At 42.0% G+C, this 18,622-nt stretch overlaps 1 protein-coding gene across 16 annotated transcripts in view; it reads left to right on the top strand.

Moving 5' to 3' along the window:
• The window catches only part of ADGRL2 (adhesion G protein-coupled receptor L2), a 394,007-nt gene that overhangs the window by 230,613 nt on the left and 144,772 nt on the right, over window positions 1-18,622 (top strand). For 5 of the 16 annotated variants that reach the window (XM_056355283.1, XM_056355284.1, XM_056355281.1 and 2 more), the window contains exon 1: window positions 2,791-3,582. The exons of 1 other annotated variant lie outside the window; for it this stretch is intronic. The gene's annotated coding sequence lies outside the window, so the exon portion shown is untranslated. Of the gene's footprint in view, window positions 1-1,676; window positions 1,692-2,787; window positions 3,583-18,622 lie in introns of those variants that run through there. 10 more of the 16 variants (XM_056355275.1, XM_056355278.1, XM_056355280.1 and 7 more) reach the window with 5 other exon arrangements.

Consider the following 18,622-nt stretch of genomic DNA (forward strand, 5'->3'; position numbering starts at 1 on the left):
CCAATTGTTTAAAAATCAGTTTTACAACTTGGAGCTGTAAAACTTACAGTTGTAAAACTCCATTTCTGCATGTAGAAAGAAATATGATTCCAGAAGTTTTTGATGAAAAGGGGGAAAATAAACGTCAGTCCTGCCGTTGAATCCACATAGGTGAATTCACTTCCACTTCAGCAAATATTAACACAAGGCCTAGTTCTGCAGTTCTTTTCAATCTTTTTGTGGGTAAAAAATTTCTACAGAAACCAACAGACATTTTGCTCGAAATAGAAGAATTCCTCTCTCTCACACCCTCTCAAAGGGAAACTGCCAACCCTATGTAATTCTTGTACTCTCAACTGTTTTGTGGCTAAACCCTGCTCTCATCAACTAAGCAAAAGGCTGTTACTTCCAGGCTATCACTGCTTATCTGCAATTACATTTATGTGACATTAAAAAAAAAAAAAAAAGAAAAAAGTAGGATTTGTTAATGATATGTTTTAAAACTCTGGTAAAATGATAGCCAATCAATATGTATGTCTTTCTATTTCTGTGACCCTCTTTTAAAGAAGCATGTTTCCATAACAGATGCATCCAACCCTTTCAATGAAAATCAGTTTCTAATATAACACATTAAAATACCTGTATGATTTAATTCCATTAGAAATGCGTAAGAGGTTATTAAGGGTTTATAGAGATATTTATGAGGATATTTTCAGTAAGACAGGGCAGTTAGCTATACTAGGGGTACACAAAGGACTTAAAGAACTAGGGAGAAAATAGAGAACCTGCTCTTTTCTACATTTTGCTCTCACAGTAACCTATATTTTAACTATATATAGTAGGTACAAACTATCACAGGGACACAGGATCTCCTGCCCTGGCATGCTGAGCGTGGCTGCCAGGCAGCGTGCAGGTTTAACCCCACTGACAGCAGCCCCAGGAAGATGCGCCGCCCGCCATGGCCGAGCAACCTCTCCGGGCCCACAAGCCTGGGAGTGCTCTCCCCATTCCCGGTCCCCTCCACAGGCACGGTCAGCGGGGAAGGTCAGTGAGGCTATGGCATGCCCATCTTGCGGTGATTTTTCAGTACTAATCCCTGGGATTATTGCTAGTGCTGTTGAAAGTTTAATGTGCTCTCACAGAGGCCTGGGCCAAGGCTATCCTCCCCACTAACACTTCAGGTCGCAAGGGCTGATAGATCCAGTTTCCTTTTAACCGTGTCACGTCCCTCTTCATACACATTGCATTTTGCTAAGCAGGAACGTTAATTGCACAGGTATGCAGAGCAGTCGAGGTAATTATGTTAAAAAGTAAATCTTTGCCATTAACAAAGGCAACGATCCCGATTTCCTGCAGTGGTGTGGGGGATCCGAGCCGAATCGCCAACGTGCTTTGGACCCGGCAGAGCCGATGGGGCCCCATTGGTCCCCTGCCGTGCGTGCCACGCTGCGGGCAGGCGCAGCCCAGCGGATTTCATCCCAGCGCCGCAGCCAGGGGAGGGAGGGGGCGGCTAAAAAAAGCCCCAAAGGGCGGCGGGGGCAGGGGGGCGCTGCCAGGCCGGGGCCGCACCTCGGTCCCTCCCCGCGGCCGCGCAGCCCGGCCCTCGCCCCGGCCGCGCCCCCGCCCGCCGCGCCCACCGGCCCTGCCTAATGCCCAGCTGCTTCTGCCTGACCTTGAGAGCTGGGGACTGGGCATGTTGCGAAGCCTGAAAGGTCAGCGCGGATCCTCAGTATTTTGCATCAACACGGGGGGGGGGGGGGGGGGGGGCGGAGGAACAGACCGAAAAAGCCTGCCAACAGTCCCAAACCTTGGTTTCTAAGAGCAGATTTTTGCAAAGAAACGCAACAGCGCTACTACTCTGCGTTTTGTATCTGAGCGCAGGAATGAGTCAACTCAGTATCCTTTAAATCGTTTCCAAGTGCCGTTTACCCTGTCCTGACACGCTTTCCCCAGCGCAGCGCGGTGCTTAGCAGCGCCGTCCCTGCCGGCTGCTGCGGGCGGGCGGGCGGAGCGGCGCAAGGAGGTGGCTGGGCAGGTGGGCGCCGGGCTGCCTCCGTGCGGGGAAAGGCGGGGAAGGGGCCGAAAGAGCCCTGGAAGCCTCGGGGAGCCGGGAGCCCCCTGCCTCCCGCCCCTCGCCTGCTCTGGCCCGCTGGGCGCGCCGCCCGGTGAATTATTTTTGGGTGCAGACGCCGGGGGGGAGCACGCACGGTGGGTGCAGCGCGTTGGCCCGGCCCGGCAGCACCTGAGCAGGGCCCGGCGCACAAGTTGGGGTGCGCGGTGGCGGTGCGCGGTGGCGCGGCAGGGTACGGCCAAGGAGAAAGTGCCGCGGAGACGCCTGCCGGCCTGCGGCGCGCCGGCAGCCGCCGGGAAGCGTGAGGGGGGGCGGCAGGCCCGAGGCCCCAGGCCCGGCGAGCGCCGGGGCCCGAGGCGCCGGGCAGGGGCGCCCGGAGGCTCCGCGGCGGCGGGCGGGCGGCTCCGCGTCGGTGCGCGCCCCGCGGCAGCCGCGGCGATGGAGCGGGGAGCGGGCAGCGCTGGCGCGCAGCCCATCGACTCGGCCTGTGGTGCCGAGCGGCCGGGCGTTTGCTGTTAGCCTTCACCCCCCCAGCTGGAAGAAAGGGAGGAGGGTGCGCGGGGGGGGGGGGGGGGGGAGGAAAAATTGTCCTTCGTCGGTGCTGCTCTACGTGATAATATGTTTATATGATTAGCTGAGCCCAGGGGTGGGGAGCGGAGGGAGAGGGGGTGGAGATTGGAGGGGGAGGAGGCTGGAGGTGACTCCAGTTCAGCGCCGGCGGAGAGTCTGTGTCAGGACTTCGCAATCCCCAGTCACACACGGAGAGGTGCATGAGCAAAAAGGAGGCTGCGATACAATTCATTGGGATTTTTTTTTGTGTGTGTGTGTGTATGTATTGCGTTTTTCCCATTGCTGCGCGCGTTACTAGCTCAGCGGCCGGCCTCCAGTCGCTGGCGGGGCAGCAGCACCGGGAGGAAGAGGAGAAAATCCGAGGAGGGGCCGGACCCGCACCCCGCCAGAGGCCAGAATGTCATCCCGGGAGATGTAAATCTAGTCGGTGCGAGCGACAGAGACACAGAGGAGGGGGGGTCCGTTGTAACATTTTCGAGTTGTTCCCCGCTACTCCCGCTGCTGGCATCGCCTCCCGATCGTTGCACAGAAAGGACTCCGAAGGCTGGGCACACACTGCGCGCTGCGCCCGTCGTCCCCTCCATTTCGTTTTTTTTAAAATTTAATTTATTATTTTCGTGCGTGCGGGCGGGAGCCTGGCTGCATCGTGCGTTTCGTGCGGAGCGGAGTGTCGGAAACTGCAGGAAAATGTTGACTTAGCCCCAGAGAAGCCTCCCGGCTGGCTGCTTGGAGGAGAAGCCGCCTTCTGGTCTGCGCTGCCCCGGCCCGCCGCGCCGCAGAGCCAGCTGCCGCCCGCTCCCCGCCCGAGCCCGGCGCTCGCCCGCCCGCTCCCCGCTCCGCCGCCGGAGCCCCGGGACTAACTCCGCCGCGCTCCCCCGCAGCCCTGCGCTCGGCGGGGTCACCCGGCTCCCGGGTCCCGCCGGGGCGAGAGATCCCGGCCCGCCTTCGGCTCCCAGACAGAGGTAAGCGGAGCCCCGCGCTGCAGCCGCGCCGCTCGTTTCGTACGGCGCCCGCTCCCCACTTCGGCCGGTCGCCACCGAGCCGCCGGCGGGGAAACGCTTACTTCGGGGTCTGCCTTGTCTGCCGGTGCCCGAGGCCTCTGCCCACCCCCGCTCGCCCGCCGGCCCCCGCCGGAGCCGGAGCGCGCCCCTCGCCGAGGCCGCGGCCCTGGGGCGGCAGCAGCGCGGCGCCGCCGACCCGCACGGCCGCTGTCCGCCCGCGCGGAGCCGCCCCCCCGCAGGCCGCCCCCCCACCCCCACCCCTGCGGAGGGGCCTGCGGCAGCCGCGGCGGGTCTGTGCGGCCCCCGGCCGCTGCCCGCCCCGCCTTGGGGCCGGGGTGACCCGCGGAGCAGGCCCGGCCGCCGCTCGGCTCGGCGCGGCGCTCCCCGGCGCGCAGTGCGCAGCGGGGAAAGTTGCATCCGTTCGGTAAATAATTACCTGTTGCGGGTTTATTTTTGTAACTCGGCCCCGCGGCTGCCCACCGGCCTGTGCGGGGCGGGGGGTGGCCTCGGGGAGAGCAGTAAATTGCCCTTTGTCGGCTGCGGAGTGAGAACAACTTTTTTTTTTTTTTTTTTTTTTTTTTTAATTTTATCTCTATTTATTTTCACATGTAGAAATCTGGGGCCATCTGGAGACAGAAAACAAGAGTGTGTCATGAGCCTCAGTTGCTGTGTCTGGCTCTAAAAATAACATCTCCTTGTTAGTCTGCGCTAGCACTGCTGGGCTTCGACGGTGGCTTGTCGCACCGGGACCCGCCGGTGCTCAGGTGCGGGTCTCCCGGCACGGCGCTGCCCGGTGCGGGGTGGGGTGTGGGGGGGCGCACAACAAATGTTCCGCTGTTTGGTTTCCTCAGACGCCCCGGCTCCCTCCTTTTGTTGCTTTGCCACGAAAAGAGGTGCCATTTCGCATCATTCCGCAGAAATTGTTTGAATTAATGCAAGTGTGAATTCTTACCGTTTGAAGGAGGGTATTAGCATATCAAAGGTTTCTCGGCTCCGGCTCAATTGAGAAAACTTCAGCTTGTCTTCCATTTGCTTCCCAGCAGAGGCCCAAAGGGCAGAGGGAATTGTAAAGGGGTAAAATGGGGAGGTGGATGCGGGCTATGTTTCTCAACTTTCGCTGTTTGGCAATTGTGCGAGCGAAAAACAAGGTCCCATCGCTGCAGAGCCCTTGCGAGCGCTGGGACAATTACACTCCATTGATTAATGGCTTGTTCCGAGGGGAAAAAGTGACCTTTTCCGCCGGGCAGGGCTGCGTGGCTCCTGCCGCCCCCCTCCCCTCGCCAGGGGGGCTTGGGAAGCCCCTTCCCCCGCGCCAGCGCGCTGGGCACGGCCCGCACGGTGCTGTGCGGGGGCTGGGTGGGGAGCACCTTCTAATTACTTCGGAAAACAAATGCAATCTTGTAATGAAAGACCTATCGATTCCAGACCTTTGAAACAAATACGCTTCCCTCCTTCATGGGTGGGTAGGCTGGAATAATAGATATTTTTATGGAGAGTTGTAGAAGAAGTTTTGAACGCCAGCGGCCATATGCTTCCATGTCCTTTCTGTTCTAGAAAAAAAGTGAAAATGAGTGATTCTTGTAATCTCATTTAATCAGGGATAGAGTGTTTACAAAGATAACCTAATTTGCGGTTAGTATTACCCTGTAATAAACAATTTGAAACCAAGTATGGAGTGCTGTTCTGGTGGCTGTGTAGAACATCTATTCCATTGTAAGTTGTTTTACACGACTACGTATTTGCAGGTTTTTAGTCTTTTGTTACTATTTCCTTGAGCCTGAAAGGGGATGTGGCCCGGCCTGCCCTTTTATTAGCTTTGCAAATCAGTGTTCATAATCTGGCAACCCAAAAGCCAAGCAAAATCCACTTACCTGTCAATAAGTTGGGACCTTTTCCAGGCACCAGATGTTTCTTGGGGACTGTGTTCTGGTGTATATCTCGGGCAAAGAAAAGAACTTTCTATCCCTTCCTTGCCAATGCTGTCCTTCCAAACCTTTTACTTGAATGATGCAGGTACTAAAACATAAATTTTGTGTTTTTAAAAAGTTGGTTTAAGTGCTTGGTATGTAGTGTTTGGTCTGTTTATCTTTTTGGGGTTTTTTGTTTGTTTTTTTTCTTCCGGTTCTTCATTTGATGGTTTGGGGTGTGTGTGTGGTGGCTTTTTCTAAGCCATGAAAGTGATGTGCCTTTAGAGTAGGTCGTCTTCACTCATGCTTCAATTTCCTTTCATTTAATGAAAGAACTGAGTGTATATGGTATGTCTTGGCAAAACCCCGTGCAGTTAATTAAATAACTTTTATAGATTTCTGTTGTTCTTAAGTGGACACGACCATTTTTTTAGTGGTCCTAAAATCGTGTGTCATTACTTTCCAGGTAATTTCCAGCAGTTTATTTACCTAAAGTCTTCAGCTGTCTGAAGTAGTACCTTTTGGTGGTATAAAAGGAACATATTGATGTAATTGCCATTATCACACTTAAGTTACTGTTAACTAGTGTGCTTTGAATGTAGAGTGCTATAAAGAAGGTGCTTTCTTTCAGCTATTAGGGATAATCTAAAAATTGTCTTGCAAATGTTGCTTTTCGGTTTGTATGATGGCAACCTCAAATTCGACAAATCTCTAAAGGTATATATAAAAAACATTTAGTGGAAAGAAGATTTTCAACATCCAGATGACAAAATTGGACCACTTAGAGAAAAATTAATGTGCTGCAGCAGCACTTCAGCTGCCATTTTCAATCACTGTGGGTTACTATGTGTTGGCAACAGCAAAAAAGCATAGACGTTCAGATAGCTCAGGGAGCTGGTAGTTGGGGGAATCAGGATATTGAATCATGTGGGGTAGAACAAACCAATTACTTCAGATTTTGACTTGAGAATTTCCAGTGAACATTATTTTCTGGCTTTTGGCTCCCCTGCTCATTAATAGACCAACATCAAAGCAAGCAACCAAACTTCGAAACGTTATAAAAACTAATGTAAAGATACAGATCTCACATGTAGTCTTGCAAGTCTTAATTTAAGACAAGCAGTTGGAGTTTTTATTGCTGCAATTTTCACAATCAGCAGAGACATTAACACCAGACTTCTGGGTGTTTCCCTTCTTCAAATGAGCAAGAGGAGAGCTTTAAAAAGACCCAAAGTTTGCTTAGTTAGTTCTTATTTGATCGCTGCAGAAGCTTTCTCAATGTTTTATTTATCTCTTACTGCTTTTAATGCATAAAGTCAGGAAAGGGGGTTACTCAAGAATTCTAGTTTGTAGTAAGGAAGCACCTTATTAAAATTTAAATAAGCAGGGTAGTGTAGTCTTAAGAGTTTGTAGTCTTTATGGTTAATAATACGTCCTAATATGATGATTTTTATTTCTTAAAATGCAATATATAGACATGACATTTTGATTTATGTCTTTTAAATGGAGGTAGTTATGATGAAGAAAAAATGCTACAGTCTTGAATGACAGCTTCGTAGAAAGGTCCATCATTTTCACTTAAGGCTGTTGGAAAGAGAAGTTAGGCAAAATATTTATCAAAGTTACATTTGCAATACATTTCTATATCGTGTGTCACAAATTCATACAAATAATAATACCCATCCAGTATAAATAATTGTTTAATGTTTAGAGAGGTAGAAACATAATCATAAGTTTTAAGGAATTTTACCAGTCGAAAAAGTTTTATGTATTTCCAAGCCCTTGCTCATCCTGTGTCCGCCTAAGATGTTGACATACATGGAAGAAAATACTGTTAACTTCTAGTATGGCTCTTGCTGAGGGTAGCACCATGCCTAATAATAATAATAATAATGAAGAAAAACCTACAAATAACCACTTGGAGATATTTTATATCAAAAAATGCTTTATGTCTCCTCTGCATTTCCACTGAGGAATATCTGTGGATGACTGATAATACAAGGACTGGAAGCAATGATTAATGATTTTACCTGGTCAGCTGCAAGAGAAGAAGTTAAACTGCGTCTGGTATATAATTGAAATCGTATTAATGCATAGGTAGACAAGCAGTCAGTTATAAAGCAATATACTTTAGAGTGCAGGCTAGTGAAATTTATAGTCAGGCATGTTACTTGGAGATGTCATGTTAAAAAGACTCTTTCGAAGCATTTTTTAGGATTGATGTTTGTGATGTACAAAAGCGATTTGAAATCGCAAGAAATTCACCTTTTAAAGTATTTATGTGCAGCTTTTAAATTTAAAAGCTGTCTGTTATTTTTTTAAAACCCTCAGTTTGAAACAAGTAAAAGATTTAAACCATCATAGTTATAATCTGATGTCAAGAAAACTGGAAAAAGGAAAAGCTATTTTAAGGCCATTCTTGATACTCTTCACAATCATGTTTAATATTTAAATAGTTTTCAAAGATAGCTGCATTCTGTTTCCAACAGTTCTTAAAATAAAAGTAGTAGGTGGAATATCGGTAACTTGCAATTTAATGTGCATATATACCTGGTTTAGAAAATACTTCCAGTCTTTATTTAACAAATATGATTCTTTCTAACCGTCTTCATTTAAAAGGTGAAAGATGACAGGCTTAAAGCCCTTTTCAATAGATCATTTTCTTGGAGTTCATGTTTTTTTCAACCTGTAGTGTACAGAGATGTGTTTCTACAGCACAGGCTTTGAAGATTGTGTCGCTTTCTATAAGCGATGTAGTTATAGAAATATACTTACTGAATGTTAAAGTCTTACAGCATTCTCTAGATACAAATAGGTAGCTGACCAGAAATTGATTCCTTAGGAAAAGAAACCCAACAAACAACCCAACCTTCAAATGCCAAATCATAGCATCTCCAGGTTATGGATCATTACATTAAATGGATTATTTTATGGGTTTCAGAAGATTATGTAATCTGCATATGTCATGATTTCTTTCTTTTTGATTTTCATACGGTATTGTAGTGATTCAATTTACTCTAGCCTGCTGTTTACCCAGATTATTTAGAAAGGCATGATAATCAAAAACATTGCAGCCTGACTGAAGCAAGCACAGTGCTTAATACCTGGAGGTGGAGTGCAGTCCCCAACAAAATGCTATTGATTGTTACCCTAGCACAAAGCAAGTTTAAATACAGCTTGCTTAATTTAAAAAAATAGGTTTTATGAGTGATGTACTTCATGTTTGGGGAATGTTTTGTGTGTTGTCTGCTAAGTAAAATCCCATCACACTTACATAAATTCGTTCAATTATCAGAGCAGCTAAGGGGGAGGAGGGGAATCAATTTACCCTGAAAAGCACCAGAAATAAGATTACCTTGGCTAGTAGGAACTTGCCAGCACTGTTTAAATTGCTTAATATTGTCAAACGTTGCCATTTTTTATGTTCAGCAAGAAGGATATTTACTATTCTACATGTCCAGGTCTGCTATTCGGCTATTTCTTTATAAGGTATAAGCATGTCTTATTTTTATTCCTACAATAGCAGTTACAGATAATCGGAAGATCTAACAATAACTTTATAAAATAGATGGAATAATACCATTCACTGGAGAAATAGTATTTACTTGAGATAAGTGATCACAACTAGTTTTTTCTCCTGTCTAGCTTGTTGTTCTTGTAACAGACAAATGTAAATACCTTAGCAGACATTTCAGAGTGAAAGGCAGGAGATAAAATGTAATTACTTTTCAGGGTGGCCCTGACGATGCCCGTGTTCTTGTCTGTAATAAAAAAAAATAAAAAGTATCTTTGCTCATCACCTTAGAATATGAAGGCCATTGTTACTTCTGAATATAAAACTATTTTCTGATTTTTAATATTGACCTCAGTATTTATCTTTAGCTCTTCTGTGTAAGGTGGAATCCTTGTAGCCATAAATCCTAGTTGCTGGTGTCCAACTGAGCATTTAATAGAGCACCTAATGGACTCTGCTCCTGTATTTTTCTTGAATGCATAACATCTTGCTTCATTCAGTCACCAAAACTAACTTTGCCACAAGGACAGGCAACAGGACAAGTTAGAATCAATGGACCATTTGTAGGTCACAAAGTCAGTTTACTGGAATTTCAGAGGAAACTGGTTGAAAAGAGAGGACAAATGTCACTTTGAATAGAGATGTTTGAATCAGGCTTCTGCCTTAGGGTAAAATTTAGGTCTGTTGTAGCCTAGATGTAATGTCTCCCTCTACAGAGCACAGCATTAATCATGGCTTGACAAGTGATCATGGACTGAGAAAAATAGGGCCTGTCGTGGCTGTGTGTTTTGTGTTTTTTTCCCACCTAATCTTAATCTCTGAGGACCACATTATAAACACTAACATTTACACAAAAAGATTTAAGTGTCAATGTCTGTATTTCAATACTGAAAATAGCTAGCTTCATAGAAAATCTAGTCATAGCTGATAAGAAGCTATTTGGGTTTCTTACGTAGATACAATATTAAGAATGTTTTCCTTTTAATGTAATGCAGTGTTTTGTCATAGGAAATTTGTCTTACGCCATTTCCTCATACAAATATGGTAGGATGTAGGTCTGCCTGTTTTGGCCTTTGGTATGCTAAAGACCTCTGCAATGACTGTGGTTTTGCTTTAACAGTGTTTTACAGTGTGTTTACCACCCAAGGAAGAGAATTCCTTTTGCTCAAGTGGCAATATAGGGAAAAAGTAGAATAGTTTTTAAAATGTAATGCAGATTGACTTGACACTGATCAATGTATCTGAGTGTTTTGTACTATGTTTGTATTTTAATGATGTGTTACTTGGCCACAATGAACTACAAAAGCTGGAATGAAATAACAGAAATGAAGATTGCTATTTAAGATCCTGAATTCTGATACTGTACAAATAAAAGTGTGTTTAATATGTTAATTTTTAAATTAGGGATGGCTTGGTGCATAAATTAGGTGTTGGGAGTGTTCATACCTTTTACGGCAAAGAAGGGAATTTTCATATTTCTTGGGCTTCTTCACTGCTTTGTGTGGTGGGGACAGTGCAGGGAGCAGCTGAGCACTGTGCATCACCGCTAGAGAGGTGCATCTCCTTAATGTACGCTTAGATTTCTATCTACAACTGTTGAAAAAAACCCAGATAAAATCAGCAAGTAGCAGCAAAACAATTTATCACTGGAGAATCCTGCTTTAAAAATTAGGCTCCTTCTGTTTATTTAGTTGCCTCTGGACATGATAAAATCCCAAATCTCTCATTTGGGGTAAGCTGCTGCTTTCCTTTGTGCCCTCTGTTGGTATTTTCCTACCAGTCGACACCTCAAACCGATTATTGTTCTGTATCTAGATGGCAGAATGATATAATGCCAGTTATGATTAAAAATTGTTTCTGGAGGCTGGGGAGGGGATGACCGACCTTGTTTCTGACTATCATACTTGCTTTGCTGTTGGTGGGATCCGGTGTAAATAGAGCGCGAGCCTTACCCTGAAATGAGGCTGCAGTGTTGGAGAGAGATCACATACCAGAAGGAGACTTTAGTTCACCTCCCCATATATTCTCTTACAGTATCATATTTGTCCTTTTTTACGGCATAGCAGTCTACGCTGGTGTGAAGAGTGTTCAGAAACAACTCCCTCTCCATAGGCAGCGTTGCTTCTAAATAAAGTGGCGCTTTAAGAAAAGATTCCCAAGAACAAGTTCTGCTGTTGACTCTGCATTTCTCTGGGAAATTCCCGATGTCTGTGTTGACAGTAGGCAGGATTCTTTTCATCTGATCCAGGCATACTTGTATTCATTCTTCTAAGCTTAATTTAGACTTCTACGCGAAGCAACCAATGTGGAAAACTTCGCTTTCCCAGAATGAACAAGGATTGCATCCTCAGTTTGAACAAAGTGAGACTTCTCCAGAATACCGATCTGTAACTATTTCGTTGGTAAATTCGTCATTTCAATATTGAAGGGCAGTGTCTCCTGAGGCTTTGATTCACTTCATGCTAATAAGTATTTCTTAAACGCAGACTGTCAGTCGGTGAGGCTGATTCTTGTGTCAATCGGTATAAAAGTGCTTAAAGGAGGGAGGTTGCCTGGGCAGTGGAGGCATTCCTGGCTGAGCTGCTGTGCCGGGAAAATGGGCTGAGGCTGGGAGTTTAGAGAGGGAGTGGAGTTGCATGCTGACATAATTTGAAAGTAAGAAGAAATCCTTTTGCCCTTCAGGCAATAATCTTACCGGGTGCTTGAATAGAGCATCGTATCTTCAAAATGTTGCCTTTTTTTTTTTTTTTTTCTCTCTCCTGCTTTCTTTACTTCCTCATTCTTTCCCTCATTTGAGGAGGTGTATAATAGTATATGATAATAACTGGTTGTTGAGCCAACTGTTAAAAGATATTCCAGCAGCAAAGAAGAGCTCAGTGTGGAGCAGTCTCATTGTCTTGAAGTGAACACCCCAAATTTATCCTACGTTTGTCCCATGTAATGGCTGTAGCCATACTAGAATATCATGAATATTTTTCTACTTTTTTTTAAAAGCTGACATTGAAACCTTTTGGGGTTTTTTTGGAGTTTTTTGGTTTTTTTTTTTTCCAAGTGGAAAGTCAGGTCACATGGGGCATATGTGACTTTATGCCCTATACATGTGTATTTATTTTATGAGTATTCTTCATGAGTCTAATGGCACTACTTGCAGAAGTAAAGAAAGTGGGATTTGGCTCTGAAGAGAAACAAAACCACAGGCATACTTTCATTCTTTCCCTGTTAGAAGGGAAATTAATGTTGCCTGATGGCTTTCCATTTTTTTGAGTGTGTGCTAAAGGTTAGGTAAGACGAAGGCTCAATTTTGATCTGCTTAATATTTATAGCTTTATTCATTGAAGCTTTTTCCCATTTGTGTTGGAGGGATTCTTTTCTAGAAAGCTCACGCTATTATGGCGAACAACCTGAAGACATTTTAAGGTAAGGGTATTTTGGAAGAAAAGCGTTTTGCCTCCAATTGGATGAAAACTACATTGTTACTTCATAATTTGATATAAATGGATAGAGACTTCTTTAATTTTCAAGATAACTTACCATTCAGTTCAATTACTTTTTAAACTTTTATGGGAGTGCATATGTAATTGTATCTCGAAGTGGCATTGGATTTTATCTCCCAGCAGTAAATAGAATGAGGGATGCTGCTGTTTGTTTGGTTTGGGGTTAGGGAGATGCATCAGATAGGATGAATTTGTTTTCTTGTTTGGGGTGGTCTTTCATTTCTATTTGGTGATTTTTTTCTTTCTTTCCTTCTCTTTTTTTTTGCTGCCTTGAAAGCATTTAGGGGACTTTGAAAAAGAAATCTGGGTATTTTTATTAAGGAGAGACTAAAGCTGAATGTTTTAAGTTTTCTGAGGGGACAAGAAGAGACACAGGGCTGGAAAAATGTTTTTTATGTGAACTCCTTATTTCAGATAACATTGGAGAAGGATTTTTGGGGGAGTTTCTTTAAAACGATGATTGATTATTTGCGTTCCTATGCTGACTTTACCCACATTTTCCACATATTTTTGCTCATTCTTCTTATTACCTGCAGAGGGAGCTTGTATATGAGATAATCAGAGTAATCAAGGCATTCAGGGCTGAGCTGTTTCCAGTAAGTACAATTCCATTTCACAGTGCCTTCTCTGTTATGCAGAGCAGAAAGGCTCCGCAAGATAGCTTTTAAAAAGCCTGTCCGTCAGTAACAGTAAATAACGATGGGCAAAAATGATAAAGTGTCAGTAAGCAAAAGCTGACTTTAGAAATACTTCATATTTCAAAGTGCCTTTTTATTGGAAGTTTAAAAAGAAACTGTGGAAAACAATTCTTATGTGTCGAAGTGCAAGAGGACAGTTTTGGTACTCTATGATGGGAAGCAGATTTTTCTTGCATAAACTGTCTTCTCTGAGTCTAAAAACGTCATGTCAGCATGAGAGAGACAACACAGTACTTTCAGGTCTTCAGTACATCTCGTGCAGTGTAGTGTGCTAGCAAAAAGCAATAGGTAAGTCTTTTCTATTTATGCAAGCAGTGTTATCATAATCACGTTGATTGCAGATGCAAGGCTAATTCTCAGTTTTGCTTTTTCTCTATTAAAAAAACATAAAAAGGTGAATGAGCTTTCATCCAGATATAATTGATGAATTCATACAGTCGGACTAAAGCAGACAAACAGTGGTAAGGATAGCTGTCTTGAGTTTTTAAAAAAAACATTGACAACAAAGAGCAAGGAATATCATAACCTAAGTTTATTTGTAAATTGTAGCTTAAAAACTAGCTTGAAGAATCAGAAGCATTTTAGATAATGATCTTCTTTAATCTAGTGCAATGAAAGAAATGATCTGGTGTATTGCAGGTTTTGTAATTTGGATTCTGGTTATCTGGATGATGAGAGTGTACAATCCTTCAAAAAGTTAAGACTTCAGAGAAGAAAATAATTCATTTATAATACAGTTTTGCTTGCTGAGCAAGAAGCATAATAGACAGTACTTAAATGAATTCTGCACTATTTATCTCTGGAAAAATGGTGGCAATCCTTTTACTGTAAAATATTTCAGTAAATTTAAAGATGATTTGCTATGATGCTGTTAGGAAATAAAGCAGTATGCATGCACATTCCATAAAGCAGAAACAGCTCTCCATAACATACTGTTCTGTAATAAATCTGCCCCATAAATTGGTTTGAGAGTTGATCCCTACCCACCCCCCCCCTTTTTTTTTTTTTTGTTAGTTTAAACTAACAGAACTTTACACTTAACACATGTTCAGGCTAACACGGTCTTAGGGTTTTACTTTGGATTCTCTTTTTAAACACCAAGAAAGATTTACCATATCTAATAGAGCAGCAACTCTGTGTCAATTTATTATTTATACTGGCTAATCCTTGCTAATGTGAAAAGTCAGCTTGTTATTGTAACACCAAATGGCCCTCTAAGTAGGCAAACAGTTAAATAGATCTCCTGTAATAGGTTGTTGTCTAATAAAGAGATTTATGGTATTGGCAAAGGCTATTGTATAGGTATTACCCTCTCACAGCATGATCATGTATTATCTTAACAACTCAGTGCCACATTTATGTTGAACATTTTCATAACAGGGTAAGAATATTAGCCACAGCAATTACACTCCAATAGGATTATAATGGTAAGATTTACAGAAAATACATAAATTATGTCTTTTGTAGAGATTTTGATAGGTGCTACGAGTTGAAAAGTTGCATCATCCTTTTTGCGTGGGAAAATACCGATGTATTACTTGTGATGAAGAAAGAGAGGTTTCTCAGTTTAATCTTGTTGAGGAATTATGGGGAGGCACTGGGCATAATCTTTCTTTACACAATGTGTCTTTTTCTTTCCCAGTGAGGTAAAGATGTTTCAGAAATTCCATTCAGTGGAGATTGCCGTACAATGTGAAAATCAAGACACGAATGTAACTTTAATTCTGTTGTGAGGATAGTACAGCTGGGATTAAGATATATTTTTTTAAAACCTTGTATTTTGAAGGTAGAACAATGGTAATTTACTTGCTGCATTGGAAGAGCCTGCTTGAATAAAATCATGTTACATTGTTTTAGCTGTAGCCTAACACACTTTTTCTGTTTCATTAGCACCAGGTTTTTCTGGTGATAAGTAACTTGGATACTTTTAAAAATTACTACAAGCAACAAAAGTGACAATAATGTCATACTTGTACAGTTTTCATGTTAAGTGACATTCAAGCTGTTCCTTAATTCTTAAAATTTTCCATCTGTTTTTGTTTTTTTTTTTTTTTAAAGCAAGAAAGCGAGACATTAGTACTCATTTACTTGGCAGAAACAATGTACCAGTAACATTTAATAAAACATAATTATGTTTTATCAATAAAAAAACCAGTTATGGGGTCTGACTGAAGAAAATATATTAGGTTATATAGTAATTTTTGAATAGATGCATTGAGCAGCAGTCTGAATGGCACAGTGTGACAGAATAGCCACATGTTTTAGGATGATACCTTGAGGTATAGTTCAGTAAATACTGGAATAATGAGTGCTTAGACAAACAAAATACTTTTCTTTCCCTGATTTACTGTAACAAAATGATAATTAGGTCATTCCAAAATTCAGAAAAGGTATAGATGGCAGTTCTTGCTGTAGAAGAACTTCCCAATACGTATTCCATGCCATGTATAGTGTACAAGCATGAATAGTGTTAGTTAAATTTGTAAGACACAACAGTTCCTGGATGTTTTGGATTAATTCTATGTGTAAGACTGTATGTAGAAAGGTCCTGTACCCATCTGTTTTAAATTGTTATTAATTACGAAAAGCCAGAGGAAGGGTGCACCTGTTTCTTTTGACATGAAATATTCCACTTCTGAAAATGTGCTAATAGAAGGTAACGTTGCACATAGTTTCATGTTCTCTGGTGGATTACTGAAAAATAATTGGGGCCTCAAAACTGCATTAAACAATGAATATTCAAAGCTTGAATATTTTTGTAATGATGACAGCAGTGTATGACTTCATCTGTCATCAGTAACTCATACACCTTGTATTTACACAACTAGAGCGAAATTCTGGATCTTTGTCTTCAGTCTTGTGTTCAGAACAAGAATTATGACCTATAGAATAACATTTTCTATTTTAGAAAAGCTCCTGTATGTTCTTAGATTGGCTTCACATTTTATTTATTTTGAACTGTGGAAAACGATTGTATCTTTTGTCTGTAAGTAAAAAGAAAACACAAAAGGACGAATGTTACCCCCTGATGAACGTGGAGCTCCAGCCGATTTAAGAGCGTGAACTGTGACTGCATTGTTGAGGGCAGTGCTTGTCTTGTATACCCTAAGAAGAAGCCAGTACTTACAATAAAAGGATGAATAATGCATAAAAAAATCAGTAAGAGGTAAAGCATTTTTATCAATGCTTTAAATATTATTTCTAATTTTTTTAAAATTTATTAAAAATAGGGTACAGTGGATTTGTTTTACACATTTATCTTTATCAAAAAAAGTTTTCTAATGCTTGGGAAGGTAATTTCTGTGTTTGAAAGAGGAAAATATATGCAGAAATATTCTTAGCAAGTTGTTAGCCTTATGTGCTGAAACATTTTTTGGAATACGTATATATTGCTGTAAGGTAAAGGTAAAGATGAACCATTTTTATTTTTGTACAAATGCCATAAGGAATGGATTCTTAAAATTAGTATTCTTCTGTTGGCAAGACAATAAGTCAAAGCACAAATCCACACTGTAGTCATTTTACTTGTAGTGCGCATTAAAAATGAAGCCACACTAAGTCATACTTAACTGCCCACAGACAACTAACCCTGAAGAAGGAATAAGTCTGTCTTTCCCCCCCGCCCCGTCTTTTTTATTATTATTTATATCTCTTTGTCTGTTTGGAACAGCAGTGCTGTTATGACTAATAAAGCTTTTGTGTTTGGCAAATGGGATGCAAGAAATCAGCAGTTCTTGGCTCAGGACTGAAAAATCTGCTGAACAGAGCACATAAAACCAGTATAACCTTTGAAGTATACCTGTGAATGAAATTCTTTCTTATACTTCTGTCATCTGTACAGAATTCCTATATTTTTAGTACAACTTCACTTCTAATGATATTATTTCTGATTATAGTGACATTTAAAGCAGTTTGGACAGACTCATGATTAGAAAGTACTGTTCTCAGCTTGCTTCTGAACGTATAGTCCCTTAGATTATTATTATTTTTTCAAAGGTACTAAGATAGGGACTTACAGTGAAATCAGCATCTTTCTATTGCCTATCTAAATAATGAAAAAATTATTTGGTTTATTTTAATTATAATTAGCTTAATTTTTTGTCCAACTTTGACTGATCTTTGTATGTGATAGATTTCTAAGATTCTGTAAACAATTAATTTCATAGTTCTTGTGTATTTTTCACAGAAAAACACTCTATATATGAAACAGTTATTTAAAACAATTCTTCTTGTGCAATATAGGTTGTGTGTATATATATCTATCTATATATAAAAGTTACCAAAGTAGTGTATCTTAATTGAAAGAAAGTGAAATAAATAAAATTGTATAGTAAGTCTGCTGGAAGATAGGCAGTAAATTATCTCTATTTGTGTTTTAGATAATAATAACAAATACAACAAATAAAGCTGCAGCATTAGCACATTATTGAAACTAATCAGTAAGGATTTCTGAAAAATACGTGGAGCAGTGGGAAAATCGGTTGCTGTTTCAGTGCTGTGGTTAAGCAGTTTGCACAACTGTGTTCGCTACTTTGGCACAGCTGAGAGATACGATTAATATCTCCTCAATCACTTAATTACAGCCATTATTTAAGTTACCTAACAGAACAATTGTTCAGGTATTGTACATATAGGAGATATTAGCTGCTGCTAAAGCAACAGAGCAAACATGCTCAGTGGAATTTTATTATGGCTCACAAATGGTATGAAGAAATAGCTCCCGGATTGTGCTCTTAAAATTCACTCAAGTCCATCTGATGATTGTGCAAATTCTGTTTGTACTGCAGTGTTAGTGAATAACCGTGAATGACAATCTGTACAAGATGTTTCCATCCAAAAAACCCACAACTCAAACATCCAGAAACCCCAACTTTTTTACTGTAGGCTTGTGATTCGGAGCTCTCTGGTGACATGGTCTGGTACGGAGCTGTCACCACCCTGCCTGCAGTGGTGGGCTCTGTCATGGCTGCCGCACAGGTCTGGGGAAGCGCGAGTCCTGTGCCACACATCCAAATTTGTGGCTAGATTCCTTCAGTTGTTTCATAATGAAAAAAAAGGTGTAATTAGGGCTAATTTAGCTAATCATCAGAAACTGGAGGTAGTCTCATCTGCCCTTACCCCTCAAAAATTGTCTGTGATATGAAAGCGCGATCATGGCAAGACAAAGAGGGGAGCGTTGTATGTGCTGTCTGCAGGTGAAGATCCTGGGAAACAAGGTTTGTCCTTTTTCTGCTATTCACAGCCAAAAAGTCAAAATCTCCATTTTAATGAAGACATTTCAAAGAACAGACGGGTTGAGAAAGATATTATTTCTTTAAATGCTCCTGCCTCTTAAACATGGAAGTACCCTTAAGCTATAAATTAGAGTATTTTACCCTGTGCGGTTGA

Source organism: Falco biarmicus, chromosome 11 (assembly GCF_023638135.1).
Source record: "Falco biarmicus isolate bFalBia1 chromosome 11, bFalBia1.pri, whole genome shotgun sequence".
Lineage (NCBI taxonomy): Eukaryota > Metazoa > Chordata > Aves > Falconiformes > Falconidae > Falco > Falco biarmicus.